Here is a 12213-nt window from a genome sequence, read left to right on the forward strand (position 1 = left end):
GGATTGTGTGAAGATGACCCTTCTTGCGACAAAACCACAATGCGGTTATGCCTCTAAGTCGTGCCTCGACACGTGGGAGATATAGCCGCATCGTGGGCGTTACACCATAGCATTAAACTCTAGGATCCAATCGGTCCCTTACGGAATAGTGCATAAACTGGGGTTTAAGTTTCTGTCACTCTCGCAACCCACCATCTATTTACTACTCCACAATGCATTCCCTTAGGCCCAAAATATGGTGAAGTGTCATGTAGTCGACGTTCACATGAAACCACTAAGGGAATCACAACATACATACCATCAAAATATCGAACACATATGAAATTCACATGATTACTTGCAACATGATTTATCCCGTGACCTCAAGAACGAAAGTAACTACTCACAAACAATAAACATGTACATGATCAGAGGGGTATTAATATGCATAATGGATCTGAACATATAATCTTCCACCAAATAAACCATATAGTAATCAACTACAAGATGTAATCAATACTACTATTCACCCCCTAGCAACAATCTATAGTTCCGGTAACAGGATTGAATACAAGAGATGAACTAGGGTTTGAGATGAGATGGTGCTGGTGAATATGTTGATGGAGATTGCCCTCCCCAAGATGGGAGAGTTGTTTGTGACGATGATGACGATGATTTTCCCCCTCCGGGAGGGAAGTTCCCCCGGCAGAATCGCTCCGCCGGAGGGCAAAAGTGCTCCTGCCCAAGTTCCGCCTCAAGACGGCGGTGCTTCGTCCCGAAAGTCTTCTCCTTATTTTTCTAGGTCAAAATGACTTATATACCAGAATATGGGCACTGGAGGTTGTCGGATGTGGGGTTCCGGCAAACCCTTAAGGTTCAAACACTGGGGTGCGCGCGAAGTCTTTCCCTCCTCCGATCTACGCCCTAGCTCGCTAAGATCTAGCGGACGAACTCGACGAACTCGCAACACAGAAAGACACGAGGTTTATACTGGTTCGGGCCACCGTTGTGGTGTAATACCCTACTCCAGTGTGGTGGTGGTGGATTGCCTCTAGGGCTGATGATGAATAGTACAAGGGAAGAACAGCCTCCTGAGGTTGAGGTGTTCTTGTGGGTAGGCTCTCGATCGGGTTGGATCAAGCTAAGACGAGATGAAATGCATCTACTATGGTGGCTAGCTCTACTTATATAGGCCCTGGTCCTCTTCCCAAATATCGAGCGGGAAGGGAGCCAACAACGGCGGGCAAATTTGAAGGGGGACAGCTAGTACAAGCTATCCTGACAAAAGCGGTCTACGCCTGCGAAAGCTCTGGTGGTGACGCCGTCTTGGGCTCCACGATGACCTCCGTCATGCTGTCCTCCTGGTCTTGGTCTCGTTGCACCAATATAGCAACCTTTTCCTGATGCCTTGGTACTCTTCGCCTGCGCTAGCCTCCTTAGCACCAAAGAGGAAATAAGGACGCTGCGCGCGCTCACGCCCGCCTGGTGTCATTCGTCATGGCTCACGTCACGAGAGCCTCGTGAGGTTTGCCCTGCCTTGATATCTCCGCCCCTCGTGAGCCTGCCTGGCTAGGCCACTCCAGAGGAGGTCTTGCGTCATCCGCCTCGCGACGCTCGGACCCTCACGAGGGTCTTGGATGCCTTGTTGATGAAGATGGGTCGTACGGCCTGCTGGCTTAGCCACGCTGTGGGCTGCAGGCAGGCAAGTCTGGGGACCCCCATTCCCAGAACGCCGACAGTAGCCCCCGTGCCCAAGGTGCGCTCGGGCTTGGCTTCGCGGCGAAGCCAAGGGTCAAGTTCGGAGCACTGCTGGCCCCAAAAGCCTGCGGCCTCGGTTGACGCGTGGCGGTTGATTAGACGTGGGCGTCTCCGCTTCCCCATGCTGCCTCTGCAAGTGCACGACTTGACAAGTCCCTGCGACATGCAAGGAAAACCATCATTACCTGCGATCGTGGGAGACGCCGGTTGGCCTTCTCTTGGTATATATGGGGAGGGGGGCGGAGCCCCCGTCGCCCATCTCTTCCTCGCTTGCTTGCTTCTTCTTTGCTCCATTGCTTGCAGTGCCACCGATGGCGCCACGAAGGAAGTTCTCTGCCGCCGAGAAGGGGAAGGCCCCTCGCGAGGGCCCCGGTTTCCTGGCACCCAAGCGCGGTCGCGGCCGTCCGCGCAAGCACGCCGTGACCCCCGCCGTGGCCCACCGTCGAGGCGGCGCCGCGGCACGCGGAGGGGATCGTCCCAACCATGGCGGTCCAGCTGACGAGGGGGAGGCGCGCAATGGTGGCGCGGCCTCCCCGCCTGCGCTTCCATTCAGCGGAGGTGTCGCCGGAGTTCGTCGTCTGGTCGGAGAACCCGGCCGGCAACTGGCTCCAGCTTCCGCTTGTCGATGAACTGCCGGCCCCTGGTCCATGCGGTCTCTGGTTGCAGGCAGATGGTTGCTGCAGCAAGGCCTCTTGGGTCGCGGTCGAGACTTCCGCCGCGGACAACATAGCCCTGGCCCGCGGCTGGCAGACGTTCGCTCGCGCGCGCAGCCTGGGCAGGCGGTGCACGCTCCACTTCAAGTATGACGGTGGATCGACCCTCTATGTGAGGGTGTTTGGGGAAGATGGTCGCCGCGCCGGGTGCTGCCCTGAGACGAACGAAGGTGAGGAGGTGCTCGGCCTTGGTGATGATCGCGACGAGGATGAGGGCGAGCCTGCCCTCGACGGCGACCGCGTCTCTTCCAGCTACGGCGGCTCTTCCTCCGGCGACAGCTCCAGCAGCGGTGGCTACGACCAGCCGCCGCGCCATCGCGCCCGCTTCGAATGAGGCAGCGGGTCATCTCATCGCCGCGCCTCCGTGAAGCGCGAGGAGGTGTCTGGCTAGGCTCGGGGCGTCGCTAAGGGCCTGCCTCCGCGGATTGCTGCAACGCCGCTTTGTTTAGCTCTTTTTCCCTGCATCAAAAAATGAAACCAGTATGGGCCCAGAGGGGTGTGTATCGAACTGTGGTGCTTTGGTTATTGCACTGTGCGTGTTATTCCCATGCCGTGTTGTTATTTTGCGCAAAGATAACTTAACCTGGTGCGTTTGGGACGCCCTTTGCCTCACGAGGTGTCTGCGTTTGCTCAGAAACTGCAAAAAATCATTAGGGGGTGCGCTAGAGGACTTGCCGTCCGCCCAAGCCTCGACTTGGCGCTTTGTATCGCGGTACCCGAGGGGCACGGATTAGGAGAGATGCGCCAGCTTTCAGGCTCGAACGAGGGTGGCTCGCGAGAAGGCAGAGAGAAGAAAAATGCTCGCGACGGCACCTGCCTAGCCCCCTCGCGAGGTATGCGAGAGAGAGAACACGAGCAAACCAGAGCCGAAAAATGCGGTAAAAGGCTAGGGAATCAAATCAACAATGAACACCAAGAGCAACTTCGATTAAGGAAAGGCGAGCCAACTACGGAAAGCAAATGAAAAGCCGCGTCCGGCACCTAATCTAGTCTTCAAATCTTCTCACCAGCGCGGAGCTAAGTGCTGCCACTAAGCGTGGGCAAGAGCCCCAGGGCCTGAGGCCGGCGCTCCTGAGACTCCGGGGCGTGTACAGCCCCAACTCATTATTACGTGAGAGTGTCACGGGCGGCGATTCTTCACAGGCACCGGGCCTTCTTCATAGGCTCTGGGCCTTTCTTCACAGGCTCTGGGCCTTGCTTCATAGGCTCTCGGCCTTGCTTCATGGGTAGAACTTCCAGAGGTGCTGGATGTTCCAGGGTTTTGGATAGGTGTCCCTTCTTGCATCTCCAAGCGCACGACGCCAGGCCTGGAGATGTGGACGACCCTGAACGGGCCCTCCCACATGGGTGAAAGCTGGTGCAACCCTTCCCTTGAGAGGACCCGCCTCAGGACTAGGTCACCCGTCTCGAGCGTCCTGGAGCGAATGTTGCGGCAGTGGTAACGCCGCAGCGCTTGCTGGTACCTTGCCTCCCTTAATGCAGCTTCGCGACGACGTTCCTCCCCCAGGACGAGATCCATCCCCCGCATGGCGTCCTGCTGCTTTTCGTCGAACGCCAGGACCCGCGCGGAGCGATGCTTGACCTCGTGAGGGAGGACTGCTTCGGCTCTGTAGACGAGGAAGAACGGAGTCTCACCCGTTGGCTTGGTAGCGGTGGTGTGGATGAACCACATCACGGACTGGAACTCGTCGTGCCAGCCCCTGCTGCAGGCCTCCAGCTTCTTCTTGAAGGTGCTGGTCTTGAGGCCCCTCAGGACCTCTGGGTTGGCGCGCTTAGCCTGATTGTTGCTCCTGCGGTGGGCCACCGAAGCGTAGCTGATCTGCGTTCCAAGGTTAGCACAGTAGGTTTTGAAGAGGTTACTAGTAAACTGCGAGCCGTTATCTGTGATGATGCGGTTGGGGACCCCGAAGCGGCTCACGAGGCCCTTGATGAACTTGATGGCAGAGCCGGCCGGGATGGTACGGACGGCTTCCACTTCCGCCCACTTGGTGAACTTGTCGATGGCGACGTAGAGATAGCGATAGCCCCCTGGCGCCTGTGGGAACGGGCCTAAGATGTCCAGCCCCGGACTACGAACGGCCATGTGAGAGGGATGGTTTGGAGCCCCTGAGCAGGCTGATGGATTTGCTTGGCATGGAATTGGCAAGCTTCGCAGGACTTCACCAGCTTGGCTGCGTTGTTGAGCGCTGTAGGCCAATAGAATCCACTAAGGAACACCTTGCCGACGAAGGTCCGTGACGACGAGTGATGCCCGCAGTCCCCGCCGTGTATGTCAATCAGTAGCTCCCTTCCTTGATTGCTGGAGATGCAGCGCAGCGTGACATTGTTCGGCCGTTTCCTGTACAACTCGCTGTCTTGAATGCAGTATGCCGCGGCTTGACGGGCCACGCGCTCCGTGTCTGCTTCCTTATCCGGTAGCGCCCCGTGTGTCGAGTACTCCTTGAATTCCTTAGTCCAGCATTCCTCCTAGGGCTCGAGCGCCAAGAGCAGCCGAGCTCCTGAGGTCGGGACACAGGCCGGGGCTCCCGTGACCGGAGGCTATGAGAGCTCCTCCCGAGGCTGAGTAGTGCTTGAAAGGGGTGGCGTAGCTGATGGCTTGAAGAGCCGCTCCTCAAAGACACCAGGCTCTTGTGGTAGCCGCTTGGATGCTCTCCTGGCAATGTCGTCGGCTTCTTTGTTGGTGCCCCGGGGCACGTGGTGCAGCTCGAGACCTGAGAACATCTTTTCCATCTTGCGTACTTCCGCGAGGTAGGCCTCCATGTGCTCGTCCTTCGGCTCGTACACCTTGTTGGAGAAGTTGACGAGGAGTTGCGAGTCGCCTCTGACGGTAAGGCGCTTCACCCCCAGAGCTGCCGCAGCCTTCAGGCCAGCTATGAGGCCTTCGTATTCGACGATATTGTTGGAGACCTTCTCGCCGTGCTGGAAGCAGAGTTGCACGGCGTAGTAGAGCTTGTCCTGGGTGGGCGAGATGAGCACCGCTCCGGCTCCCGCGCCCTGGTACGCGAAAGCGCCGTCGAATTACATGACCCAGTCGTCTAGAGCCTCGCTCCCTGGGGAGGTGGACCGGTCCTCCCCCTCCTCTGTCAGGGCATCCATCCATTCTGCCACAAAGTCAGCGAGCGCAGCCCCCTTGATGACCCTGGTAGTGCTGAACTCTAACTGGAATGCTTGCAGCTCGATATTCCACTCAGCGACCCTTCCAGCCGAATTTGGGCTCCTGAGTACCCTCTCCAATGGGTAAGCTGAGACGACCTTGATCGGGTGCCCCTGGAAGTAGTGTCGCAGCTTGCGCGAGGCCACCAAGAGTGCGAGCAGGAGCTTCTGAGGCATGGGGTAGCATGCTCTTGCGTTTCTCAGCACGGTGCTGACGACGTACACCGGGTGTTCGACGTGGGCTGGCGCACTATCGAGGTTGGGGTCCTGCGGAGATTGGTGCATCTCCTGAGGTGGAGGGTTTCTCGAGACTTGGCTGTCCTCAGGAGCTTCTGCGACGTTGTCCTGCCGAGCTTTGTCTTCCCCACCTGATGCCTTTGCTGCATCCTCTTGACCCTGCGCCACTTCTGCTCCGGCTTGGCGCGGCGCGCCCTTGGCTTGGCGTTCCTCCCTGACCGCCACCAGTGCTGCGCTGGCGGAGTACGGGGTGGCGGCAAGGTAGAGTACCAGAGGCTCAAGAGGCCGTGGTGCCACCATCAACGGGGGGCTGGTAAGGTATTTCTTGAGGTCTTGGAAGGCCTGATCGGCCTCCGGGGTCCATTCGAACGGGCCTTTCTTCTTCATGAGCTTGAAGAAGGGTAAGGCGCGCTCTCCCAGCTTGGACATGAAACGCCCTAATGAGGTCACCCGCCCCGCTAGCTTTTGCATCTCTTTGAGGGTCTGTGGCGGGCTCATGTCCTCGATGGCCTTGATCTTCTTAGGGTTCGCCTCGATCCCCTATGGGACACGAGGAATCCCAGCAGCTTGCCGGAGGGGACACCGAACGCGCACTTCTCCGGGTTAAGCCTCAAGTTTACCCGGCGCAGGCTCTCGAAGGTTTCCTCCAAATCTTGAATCAATGTCCTCGCCTCGCGAGACTTTACCACTATGTCGTCGACGTAGGCCTCTGTGTTCCTCCCGAGCTGCCGCCCCAGGGCGATGTGCATCAACCGCTGGAAGGTGGCGCCTGCGTTGCGCAGCCCGAAGGGCATGCAGGTGTAGCAGTACACCCCACATGGTGTTAGGAAAGCTGTCTTCTCCACATCTTCCACCGCCATCTTGATCTGATGATACCCTGAGAACGCGTCCAGGAAGCACAGCAAGTCGCACTCGGCGGTGGAGTCGACAATCTGGTCGATGCGCGGGAGCGGAACGGATCTTGGGGGCAGGCTTTGTTAAGGTTGGTGAAGTCGACGCACATCCGCTCCTTCCCGCCTTTCTTTGGCACTACGACAGGGTTTGCCAGCCATTCGGGATATCGAACTTCCCGAATGGCGCCTGCCGCCTCCAGCTTGCGTGTCTCTTGGACGATGAAGGCCTGCTTCTCAGTGGACTGCCGTCTGGCTCGCTGTTTCACGGGGCGTATGTTGGGGCATACCCTTAGATGATGCTGGATCACCTCTCTCGGGACCCCTACCAGCTGATTGGGCTCCCACGCGAATATCTCCTTGTTCGCGCGCAAGAACCTCACCAAGGCTTCTTCTTGTCCCGGGTCAAGGCCGGCTCCTATGGTGAAGGTGGCCCCCGAAGACCCGTCCTCGTTGACCGGCACCTGCTTGGTTTCCGCCTTGTCTTGGGTGAACAACTGCTTCTTCTTGGTAGGCGCGGCCTCCTTGGCCTCGTGGGTACCGGCGCCGGCCGGCTGTGCTGCTGCCGCGGTCTTGAAGGCGAGCCTAAGCGCCGTCACGTCCTCCTTTGTGTCCCCCTTGATGGTGAGGACGCCCTTGCTTCCTGGCATCTTCATGAGGTTGTAGGCCGGATGGGTCGCCGCCATGAACTGAGCGAGAGCTGGGTACCCGAAGATGGCGTTGTATGGGAGACCGATGCGGGCGATGTCGAAGTCCACCAGCTCAGTGCGGTAGTTGTCGCGTGTGCCAAAGGTGACAGGGAGGCGGATCTGCCCCAGAGAGTGGGCAGCTCCACCACCCACTCCCGAAAAGGGCTTGCTGAGGTTGAGCCGCTCGAGCGGCACGTGGAGAAGGCTGAAGGCTTCTACGGAGAGCAAGTTGAGGCCGGCACCGCCGTCGATGAGGGTCTTGGTGACGGCCACGTTGCAGATGGTGGGCATGCAGAGCATTGGGAGCATGCCGGAGCCGGCGGTGGAGCCAGGGTGGTCTTCTGAGCCGAAGGTGAGGTTGGCCTCTGGGGCAGCCCAACTTGGCGGAGCCCCCGGGCGCTTGGAGGTGGCCCCGATCTGACGGAGGAACGGTTTGACGTGGCGATCTGAAGGCGGTGCTTGAGAGCCGCCCAGCAGGTCTGCGACTGCATGGTGTGCTGGCACCGCGTAGCGATCGATGAAGAGGTCACGGAGTTCCCCCCAGGAAGCCACTATGGATCCCGGGGGGTTGAGCAGCCAGGTGCGCGGCTCGCCGGCAAGGGCCATGGGGAACCAGTTGGCCTTGATCTTGTCGCCGCCTCCGGCTTCGAGGACAGCCTCCCCATACGCCAGCAGGAACGGCGTCGGGTCTGCCGCACCGTCGTAACGCGGCGGCATCTCTGGCTTGAACTTGGTCGGCCACCGCACTCGGCGTAGGGCGGGGGCCAGGGCTCGGTACCCAGATGCCCCGCTGTCGACGTAGGTCGCGGAGGTGGATGGCGGGGCACCCGCCATGGGAGCGAAGTGCGGCGGCATGGGGCGCAGGTTGGTGGAGAGGAGCTCCGGCGCACCCCTACCTGGCGCTTGATGTGTCAGATGTGGGGTTCCGGCAAACCCTTAAGGTTCGAACACTGGGGTGCGCGCGAAGTCTTTCCCTCCTACTGATCTACGCCCTAGCTCGCTAAGATCTCGTGGACGAACTCGATGAACTCGCAACACAGAAAGACACGAGGTTTATACTGGTTCGGGCCACCGTTGTGGTGTAATACCCTACTCCAGTGTGGTGGTGGTGGATTGCCTCTAGGGCTGATGATGAACAGTACAAGGGAAGAACAGCCTCCTGACATTGAGGTGTTCTTGTGGGTAGGCTCTCGATCGGGTTGGATCAAGCTAAGACGAGATGAGATGCGTCTACTATGGTGGCTAGCTCTACTTGTATAGGCCCTGGTCCTCTTCCCAAATATCGAGCGGGAAGGGAGCCAACAACGGCGGGCAAATTTGAAGGGGGACAGCTAGTACAAGCTATCCTGACAAAAGCGGTCTTCGCGTGCGAAAAGCTCTGGTGGTGACGCCGTCTTGGGCTCCACAATGACCTCCGTCTTGCCGTCCTCCTGGTCTTGGTCTCGTTGCACCAATATAGCAACGTTTCCCTGATGCCTCGGTACTCTTCGCCTGCGCTGGCCTCCTTAGCACCAAAGAGGAAATAAGGACGCTGCGCGCGTTGGCGCTCGCCTGGTGTCGTTCGTCATGGCTCACGTCACGAGAGCCTCATGAGGTTTGCCCTGCCTTGATATCTCCGCTCCTCGTGAGCCTGCCTGGTTAGGCCACTCCAGAGGAGGTCTTGTGTCGTCCGCCTCGCGAGGCTCGGACCCTCACGAGGGTCTTGGATGCCTTGTTGATGAAGATGGGTCGTACGGCCTGCTGGCTTAGCCACGCTATGGGCCGCAGGCAGGCAAGTCTGGGGACCCCCGTTCCCAGAACGCTGTCAGAGGTGGGCCGAGGAGGCCACAACCCACCAGGGAGCGCCAGGGGGGCCTGGCGCGCCCAGGTGGGTTGTGCCCACCTTGTAGCCCTCTCTGGTGTTTATTGGCTCCAGTATTTCTTAAATATTCCATAAAAAATGCTCGTGGAGTTTCAGCTCATTTGGAGTTGTGCAGAATAGGTGGCCTGACGTAGCTTTTTCAGGTCCAGATTTCCAGCTGCCAGAATTCTCCCTCTTGTTGTGTACCTTGCAAATTATGAGAGAAAAGGCATTAGAATTACTCCAAAAAGCATTATTATGGATAAAAACATTGTAAATAACAGTAAGAAAACATGATGCAAAATGGAAACCGAAACCGAAAACATGTCCACATGCTTTGAGAGAGGGGTGTTGATAAAAACAAAATACGGACATAGAAGCATCATGTTGATCATTATAACAACAACAAAATTAAACATAGGACTTTTATCATACAACTTTTATCATACACTTCTCATGAATAAGTAATAGTTCATCACACAATCGAAGTATAAAGCAAAACTCTATTAGAAACCAACAAACTATGCTCTCAGTCAACTTTGCAACAACAATTCATCATCTTTTCAGGAAGGGTCCCATGTCGGAGCCTTTAGGCAAGTCCACATACTCAACCATCATATAGTCTTCTATGATTGCTAACACTCACCTTGTACACATGAGCAAAATGTTTCAATCGGACACATAGAAACATAGGGGCTTATAGTTTCGCCTCCCAACATACTCACCTCAAGGGTGATGTCAAAAATAATAACTCATGCTATCTATATTCAACTGGACATATGTGCCTAGATTTTCCTCACCACATGATGCTTGCCAAAAGAGAAAAATATAAAGGAATAGAAGGAAAACTTTGATTTTTGCATAAAAGTAAATACATAAAAGTAAAAGATAGGCCCTTCGCAGAGGGAAGCAGAGGTTGCCATGCGCTTATTTGTTTGCGTGCTCAACCTCTTAGTGCAAAAGAACGTCACGTTATATTCCCCTTAAGATGACAACCTTTATTATGCAATCCGTCGCTTTTATTCTTTGTTATCCAAGTTCGTGGAACGCTCAATTTTCTCTTACACTAAAAGATCTCGCATATTTAGAAGAAATTTTTATTGCCTTTTTGCACCGATGACAACTTAATTTAGGGATCTTGTTCAATCCCTAGGTAGGTATGGTGGACACTTGAAAAAGATTTGGGTTTAAGGGTTTTTGGATGCACAAGTAGTATCTCTACTTAGTGCGGAATTTTTGGCTAGCAAAGATAGGGGGCAAGCATCACATGATAAAGGATCTATGACAATATGACTTCTATGTGAATATGAACATACATAAACAATTACGTTGTCTTCCTTGTCCAACGTCAACAATTTTGGCATATAATATTTTGATGAGGGCTCACAATCACAAAAGATTTCTAGGATAGTATATTTATATGTGAATCTTCCCTTCCCTTATTAATTCTTTCATGAGTTGCATCACTGACCAATGCTATGTTTGTCAATCTCTAATAAAATTTTCTTACTTATACTTTTCCTTATATGGAGCTATCACCTACCATAGGATTAGTATATGATCTTATTGATTTATTTCCTTTCTTTTGTTTGCTTTCTTTCTCTTTTTCTTTTCTTTATTTGCAACATGAAAGTAAAGAAAGTAAAAACTCGAACTAAATTTATTATATAATTTGAACACAATAACAATGATAGATCACTAAGCAAACTCTCAAAGAAGAAAAGATCGAACTAAACTTTATTCATCTAAGCAAAAGATTGAACTAAGATAAGTAAAAGCAAAAAGATAGTGGGATGATACGATACTGGGGCACCTCCCCCGATCTTGGCGGAAGCCAAGGGGAGTGCCCATACCCGATACTCAGTTCTCCTTTGGTGGTGAAGAAGGTGATGAAGCGATCCTGTCCTTAAGGGTCAAGAGATCCTGCAGCCGACGGATGACGCTCTGGAGATGGATAATATGCTCTTGATGCAGAATGTTTTCGCGGGTGAGATACTTATTTTTATATGCGAACTATTTCAATGACGCGAAAAGCTTCAATCTCAGCAGGGGTAAGATGAGTAAGGTAGGGCTTAAGGATATCTTCCTCCTCCTCCTCGGCCAGCAGTGCTTGTGCTGTCACCGGGGATGAATGTATGGTAACTTCCTTGCCCTTGTCTCCCTTGATGGCGTCCGTAGGCTCCTCCCGCTTTGTCTCGATCTTCATCAGGGAAGCATCTTCTTCCATGTGGTTGGAGGAGCGGGAAGACATTATGCTTAGCTTGATAAATCTGACGGGGAACAGCAAGAAAAGAGAACAAGGGATTTTCTCCGCGATACGGTGGTTAACAGGTTTGGGAAGTATATATAGATTTTTTATCTTGGAGGACAAGCATATGGAAGAAAAACGGACTACGGAAGGTGTCCTAGGTGGGCACAACCCACCTGGGCACGCCAGGCCTGGCGCGCCCTGGTGTCCTGTGCTCACCAGGGGACGCTTCCTGGAAGTTTCTTTATTTCCAAAATTCTAAAATATTCCAACACTGACAAAAAATATTTTTGCTGATTTTTTGGAGTCCGTTTACTTACCGTATCACGTACCTCCTTATTTTGACGATTCTGGAGTGTTCCGGAAGGACTCTTTTATGTGCTCTTCCGGTGTCAAAGTTTGGATAATATTATTTTCAACGTTAATGGGCGTACCCGAGATATAATGCTTTATTCGTTGCCCATTGACAACCTTCGGAATTATTTATTTTGATGGATCCAGACCGGTAAACCTACTCGATGACATATGGGCCTTCCCATTTCGAGAGGAGCTTTCCTGCAAAAAATCTAAAATGAGAGTTGTACAAAAGAACATATTCTCCAACTTTAAACTCACGCTTTTGGATTCTTCTGTCATGCCAGTTTTTAACTTCTTCTTTGAATAACTTTGCATTTTCATAAGCTTGGGTTCTCCATTCATCTAGAGA

This window comes from Triticum aestivum, chromosome 2D (assembly GCF_018294505.1).
Source record: "Triticum aestivum cultivar Chinese Spring chromosome 2D, IWGSC CS RefSeq v2.1, whole genome shotgun sequence".
Lineage (NCBI taxonomy): Eukaryota > Viridiplantae > Streptophyta > Magnoliopsida > Poales > Poaceae > Triticum > Triticum aestivum.